General features: G+C 42.8%; 1 protein-coding gene across 1 annotated transcript in view; it reads left to right on the top strand.

Moving 5' to 3' along the window:
* Window positions 1-7025, top strand: part of GAB3 (GRB2 associated binding protein 3) — an 80017-nt gene continuing 72992 nt past the window's right edge. The window contains exon 1 of the mRNA XM_069811001.1: window positions 1-72. The gene's annotated coding sequence lies outside the window, so the exon portion shown is untranslated. The remainder of the gene's footprint in view (window positions 73-7025) is intronic.

Genomic DNA, 7025 nt, shown 5'->3' with positions numbered 1-7025 from the left:
TTTCAAACACTGCTGAAATACGTGAAGAGTTCATGAGATACGGATTGAGGGGCATTTTGATACACTATCCAGGTAAGACCGTAAGATTTTTGAAATTTTGGACTGTGTCTACTCAACCTTTCCCAAACAGGGGACTAATTGTAGTGGTCTTAATTTCTATAGCACAGATATATTGGGTTTGGGTAACTTTTTAAAATAAATCTTAGTATTCTGTGGAACTACTTTATAGGCCAAGTTGTTATATGTCCACGACATTATAAAAGCTCCTTTTGTGTGAGTTTGTGTGGATGAGTTGTATAAGTACCTACCAATGGGTGTGGATGGAGAAATGTTACCAAAAACCAGGCTAAGGAAAGAAATAGTACATGCTGAGAGATAGCATGTAAAAGTCCCCCAAGAACTGATAAGGTTTAGAGACCAGTAGACCTGTTGAATTCACAAGAACAGATAAACTCAGTACACCAAGAGTCTGCCAAATCTATACAAGGCCACCAGCACACACAAGCATCAAAAGATTGTGTCACTTGGACCAGAGCCAAAAAGCAGTGGCTATGGCTGCTAAATACAGGTGAAGCCGACAGGGCTACGTATACACCTGCTGAAAAAGAGTCTCTTCAGAGACTTTCTGTGCACCGTAGTAAGCAGTTGGCGTTGGCCTCCCAACTGTTGGAGGAACCAAGTAACTTAGTGTGTGTATCTAACCATGTGAATGCACTGATAGTTATCTGCTGCTAGCAGTAAAAACTTGATTCTGTGGACAAGAGCAGCTTAAATAATAAAAGGTGTCATAAATACTGGTTGTGATTTGTGTCTTCCCTGACTTGAAAATCCAATTTAGAAGTGAGAGTACCGCTGTCAGATGCCACTAGGTGGCAACACCGACCTGTACTCGCCTGAGGCCGGCTGCGGGGAGTGCAGACTCCAAGGTGGTGCAGCCAAGGTACTATTTAGTATGAATGCTGCTCAGTCCTAAAACTGATTTGATCAAGGATAGGAAAAAAAAAAATAAATCAGACTTGTAAACCATCTTTTACCTGCTGTTTTGTTTAATTACTTCTAGAACTGTATCGCGTACATTCAGTACCTTCCCCCAGAATGGCAAAAGTGTCTTGTTAAGAAGGGCCTTGGGTAGGTAGTATCCTCTGACTTTGGGATCTGTGCACTCCCTTGTGCACATTCAGGAGGTGCTCCATTAAATGCCATAGTCCAAAAGCCACATCTACTATGCTACTTATTTCTAGCTTAAATTTACCAGTGATGAACTTAAACTGCAACTGTGTGAAACATATTAGGTGTAAGCATACAGGATCTGGTAGTAACAAAAGTGCTATCTCTGAGGTGTTTGTGAGTAACTTGCATAATTGCTGCTTTTATCTTGTACCTACATTAGCCTAGCCCAAGTGTGAGTAACCACAGTGCACTAACCACGTGTTACCCTGACTGCAGTGTTACGATCTTGCTTAAAATCAAGTGTTGCTATTTAAATATTGCTTATATTAAATACCTTTTTCATCTCAGTTGTTAACTGGTTCGCTTTCATGGTTGCTTTGATTAAAGGGACATTGGTGACAGGGCTGAGGAACCAGGTGCTCAGGGCCCAGGGGCACTAATAGACCCTGACCACCCTCCCAGCCCATGGGGGCCAGGAGCCCCCTTTAAGCTGAGCCCTGGGCCTTGAGGGCCTGTCTGAGCTACGTCCCAGGGCACAGCAAGAGCCGGCTGCTCCCTGAAGGATGGGGAGCCAAGCACGGTAGCATGGCCAGCAGGGCAGCTAGTCTCTAGCCCTACAGCACCTGAGCAAGGAGGGCAGGTCTAGAAATGGTAGCCAGGCTCCACTGACAGTCCAGGTCATCAGGTGAGTTTGTGGTAACGAAGCAGATCCAAGGTCAAGCCAATCCACAGGTCATAATCACATCTGGTGAGGGCAACCAGGATCAGGCACAGTCTGTTGATCAGCAGGCAGGTCCAACGTTCAGCTGAGCTGAAGAGCAGTCCTACAGCACAACTCAGGCAGGGACTGAAGGTTCAGGGCTGAGCCCAAATGGGGCTCCTGGGCCTATGGGCAGGGAGTGTGAGTGAAGGCCCCAGGTGAGGCTGGCCAGGGTTATTAAGGCCTATAAGTGCACTCAGGCTGCTAGCAAAACCATATGTCTCTTAACATAGCAGAAAACAGGCAATATTTTCCTTGTCTGTATTTCAAGCATCTTCCAGACAGTAGCGCGCTCAAACAGCTCTCCCTAGGCTTTTTCTAGTGTTCATGCAGGCTTCTATGGCTGTGTCAGGGGTTTCCTTGTATCTTCCTTTTCTTGTTTCATGGTGTTTCTGTCTCTTACATCTCTTCCAAAATGCAGTTTACAACACACCCAATCTAACAGCACTCTGAAAATGGTGGTCTCACTGCCTTTCTCCAGGTGGGGTCTTGCTCTGTACTGCCCTGCGCAAGCAATGCCGTTCATCTTAATGTAAGGTGAGCAACATCAGCAAGGCTGAACCAGCAGAAAACTATTTCCCATCTTTTATAATTTTCCTGTTTAATGCCCTAAACAGACTTGCTATATGGTCATAAAAACGCCAGAAGTGATACAAAGAAAGCAGTGGGAGGAGTTCATAGCTAGGGGCAGGCAGGAGAGCAAGGCCTCCCTTCCAGTAACAGCTGGCTGCTGGGATGTGAGTGAAACCTGACTAAGGTCACACCCCGGCACATAATCAAGCTTCATCTACCACCACTATTTCTGTCTCTTGGGTCTCAAGTCAACTCACAAGGTGAAAACCTTCCACCACACATCTCTTGTGCACTTCTACTTATGGCCTGTGGTTTAATATGTGCCTCCTATTGTTAATGTTATTGTTAAGTTGTCTTAACCATTTACCTGCTCCTTCATGTGGCCTAAGCTAAAGGAGAACATTGTACAGAGAAGCTGTTTTCCAAATCTCCTAGGAAGGACTTCGTTCAGTGAAGAAATGACTGTTGTTTCTGTGAAGTCTGCTGCCTGGCTGGAGCGGCTTGTTTGGCAGAGAAACCACCTCTGCCAGTTTCCATTATTACGTCTTCTGTTGCTGAGAATTCAGAAATGCCAGCTCCAGAGGCCGCCTCCTCTGGAGTTTACAGTATAGAAAGTACTCTAAAATGAGCTCTTGGTTTATGCGTCACTCATTTGTAAACCAGGTTTTGCTGAAGATGTCATTTCCAGGGATGTCCATTGCTGCAGAGCTTTGTGGCAGTTGAGCAGATAAGAGCTGTCCAGCCCCTGCATGTAGCCATGCCCGTGGCTACAAACACGTGCTTACCTTATTCTGGCTCGGTTACAGGCACAAGCACATCCAAGCAATGTACTATAACAGGTTTGACATTAAGTGTTCTTATAGAAAGTTTTGGGGTTTTTTTATTCGTGGTGCAGGCTTCGTATTCATGCATCAAGTTTTCTGTATAGAGTTTTCATTTTCCCCAACAGACAGTGTCGAGTTGCCAATAGGGTTTGCGAATACAAGACCCCATTCAGCATTGAAAACTATAACAAAATAGCTAACGTATCCTTTGTACCTAGTTCAAAGAGCTGGTAGCTGTACAAATACTCATTATTTTTTTTCCATCTTGTATGCAATATTGCATTTTTAATTCCAGGTTTTAGCAACCAAAGCTTTACTGTGATACTGCAAAGGCTTCCAATATATATGGCTGTATTTCCCAACCACACAGGTTTTTTGCTAAACATTTTTTCACTTGGTATCCACTGTTTTTTTGGCTGTGTGTTCATTTTCTTAGTGGGAGAGTCAGGAGCTCTCACAGTTTGGTAAATTATGAAAGTGAGAAGACTGTCATCTCTTCATGGATGCGATGAGCCAGGTTTATGTGATCACATTAGAAGGTGTTAATTTACTGCGCCTCATCAGGAACTCACTGCAAAGATACCTTAATTGCCTGTATGGATACCTTTAGTCCTTTGCAACTTTGAAATTAAACATAGTGGCTCCTTCCCCCCACACCATGTTTGTGTGTTCCTGACCCCTTGCACTGTTACTGGTGTTTCTGTAGGTGAGCGGTGAGTTAGTTCAAGCTTCTAAAAAGCAAAAATTGAGCCCAACAAAGAGAGTTACTAGTGGGTTTTTTTTCAGATCAGCATAGCAAAACAACTCAACTGCCCACACACACAAGGGCCAGTGCCAATACAGCAGCAAAACAGATATATGGCAAGATGGAGGGTGGGACTGCAGCCACACTAATTTGTATCAGTTTAAGCTACCATAAACCAGACTTTAATAAACAATGTTACAAGTGTGTATTCTGTCCTAAACTCCAGATTTTGCCCACCTACAAACTGATGTCATGCAGATTTAACAATGATCAGGGATTCCTTTGGAGGTCATGCAGTAATTCGTGATGTAATGAGCTACAACTTCGCCAAAACCTGGAGCATTGTGTCAAGAGAGCCCCTCACCAGAAGAGACTGGTTTTGTTGAAGGTGAAAGGCATTTTTAAAGTGATTTTAGATGAAAGCAAAAGCTGTCAAAAGAGGTTTTTCCAACTGAAATAAATCTGAAGCGTCCTTTGCTGCTCACTGCAATGGCATCCTTTTCTCCCCTAACCTATGCAGTAGTTTTGCAATATTGAAAACCTGTAAATAACCAGCCCATTACAGAGACAGAATCTTACAAAATTTTGAATATTTGTGAGTATCCAGCAAGAAGACCAGTGCAGTATAGCTTTTAACTCTCTTTAATGATGGTTGAAAATCTTTCTTCACAAATTCTCTGCCCAAAATAAATTATCTCTTTCTTAAGCAAAAGCCTGTTTCTGTGGGTTTGATTTCACACTCTTATCCCTAAGCTGATCACAGACTATTTGTAAATGTAACAGTTCTTGTTCAAAGGTTTTAGCATGCACCAGGAATTCCTTTAAATACAGGAAATGCACGGAAGGATGCTGTAAAGTACTGCCTCCATTAGCCTTGCAAACATGGCAGATGCATCGCATAAGACAAAAGCCATCACTTCAGTTGCCACAGGCTTTATCCTGTTGTGAAAATACTTTTAATCCTGTCCTTTTAATCCATTTTTACTTGCCAACATCCACTCACTGTGGAAAACTAGATTGAACCTGTTATATTTTCCAGAATACTATCCATTTCTGCTGAAGGATGTTAAACTAGCTGGTTTTCTGCCTTTCCCCTTGATCCCCCATTTTTTTGCTATTTTGCTTCCCTGACTGCCTGGGCCTTCTTTCTTCCTCATCCTGTAATGATTCTTCCTTTTTTGTAACAGTCTCAAGCACACAGCTGCCATCAAAACAGTTCTTCCTTTCCTGCATTTACATTCTTCAGACAGGGCAATCTTTTACACATGTAGTTCAGAAATCTGCTCTGTTTGCTCTAATACCCCTAGCCAATCATAATTAAATAAAGTAGTATTTCATTTTTCCTTTAATTATCCAGAAGGGGAGAGTATCCCTTTCACCCACTGTTTTGCCATCTGCATGAAAATTTCTCACAAATCACAGTGTAAGAGGTAGGGTTCCTATAACTCTCAGAAACGTGTTATGGGGCAACACAGGGAACAGAGGCAGACAGTATCCCATGTTAATTTTTCTGTGTTCGTTTTCTCATCACTCTGGAGTGTTCTCTGGTCTCAGTAAGAATATTTTCAGGAAGCCGAGACCCATCCTGCACTTCATGAGGAGCCTTCCACATTTGTGAGTCTGAAAACAGCTAGGTAGATTTTTTTCACTTAAACATAAAACTACAGACTTATTTTTCCACCTGTCTTTGCAGGCCTCATGGAGACCTTTCTTTAACCTTCACATCCAAACTTCAGGCTGCTCCAGATAGTTTGGAGTAAACTGGTTTCAGCAAATCCTCACTTTCAGGAGATTAAAATTAAAATTAAAATTTAGTAGTAATTTGCTATTTCTGATCTGGAAGAGGCATGTCATAGTCTTGATGTCAAATAGATTATTTTGGATTTCTGGCTGTTACAGATTTGACTGTGTCTTATCACCAGAATCCATCAGCTGTGCACAGGTAAATTCCTCCAAATTGCCAAATCAGTAGACCCTCTCACACGTGGGCTGAGTAGTATTCATCACTGTTACATATGAAAAAGGAAGTAAGTTTTTCTTAGCTTCTAAAAGCAAGAAAGACAATTAGAAAAGAAATTTTAGCCTTTAAAAAAGCCATCTTCTCTACTTCTGTGTCTCCTCCCTCAGCCACAAAGATTATTTGCTGACTTTGAGGGGCCATTGATAAAACTACCCCACAAGGAAATCCTCAGAAAATGGTTGATACCAATGCATATGTAGAGAGTAACAGCGGCAGCTTGCTTGACCAGCTATGTAGGCATGGTAAGATTGTTTACTAGTCCACAAATGGAAGCTGAAAAGTAGCAAAAGTGCAATTTTTAATGTGTGCTTCTGTGGATGACAGAGAAGAGAGAAACCTATGTTCTGGCAGAAGTGCCAGGCCAGAGGTTTGTACCAAAGTGGGGCTCTGTTTGTTACCACCCCCACTTTAGAAAAAGGCAGCTGTACATTGGCAAATAAGTACGCTATTCAGCAGAACGCCAGCTCTTCCACCAGTTACTTTCCTGAACGGGAGACTTTCCTATGAGATGCTGAATGTCTGCTGCTGTTTCCCAGAGGAGATTAGTGCCAGAGGGCGTTGGTCTGTTTTCTGAAAAGGATTGACAAGAGTTCTGCCTATGTGTCATGAGAGCTTTTGGTAAAATTAGATTCTGCCCCGTCCATAACAATAAAGGCCATACCCACATGCAGCTTACATAGTTCATGTACTTCCTGGAGCAAAACCAGAGCAACGTTCAACTGTCTGTTTTCTCTTTTAATTTTCATGATGGGTCCTGCTTCGAAAGCAGGTACCTGACCGTTGGGTCCCACTGCCATTGAGAGCCTGTGGGTGACTGAGTACGCAGACCCGCTCAGGCAGAATATATTCATCAGTTAAGCAGTGTAGTGCAGACAGGATTGGCATCATTCTATGCCAGTGGTCAGGCTCCAGTTTCTTCTAGTTAATTGTTTA

This window comes from Haliaeetus albicilla, chromosome 23 (assembly GCF_947461875.1).
Source record: "Haliaeetus albicilla chromosome 23, bHalAlb1.1, whole genome shotgun sequence".
NCBI classification, from domain to species: Eukaryota; Metazoa; Chordata; class Aves; order Accipitriformes; family Accipitridae; genus Haliaeetus; species Haliaeetus albicilla.
Note: the sequence above shows the minus strand (reverse complement) of the source record. Positions and strands in the feature narration are given on the sequence as shown.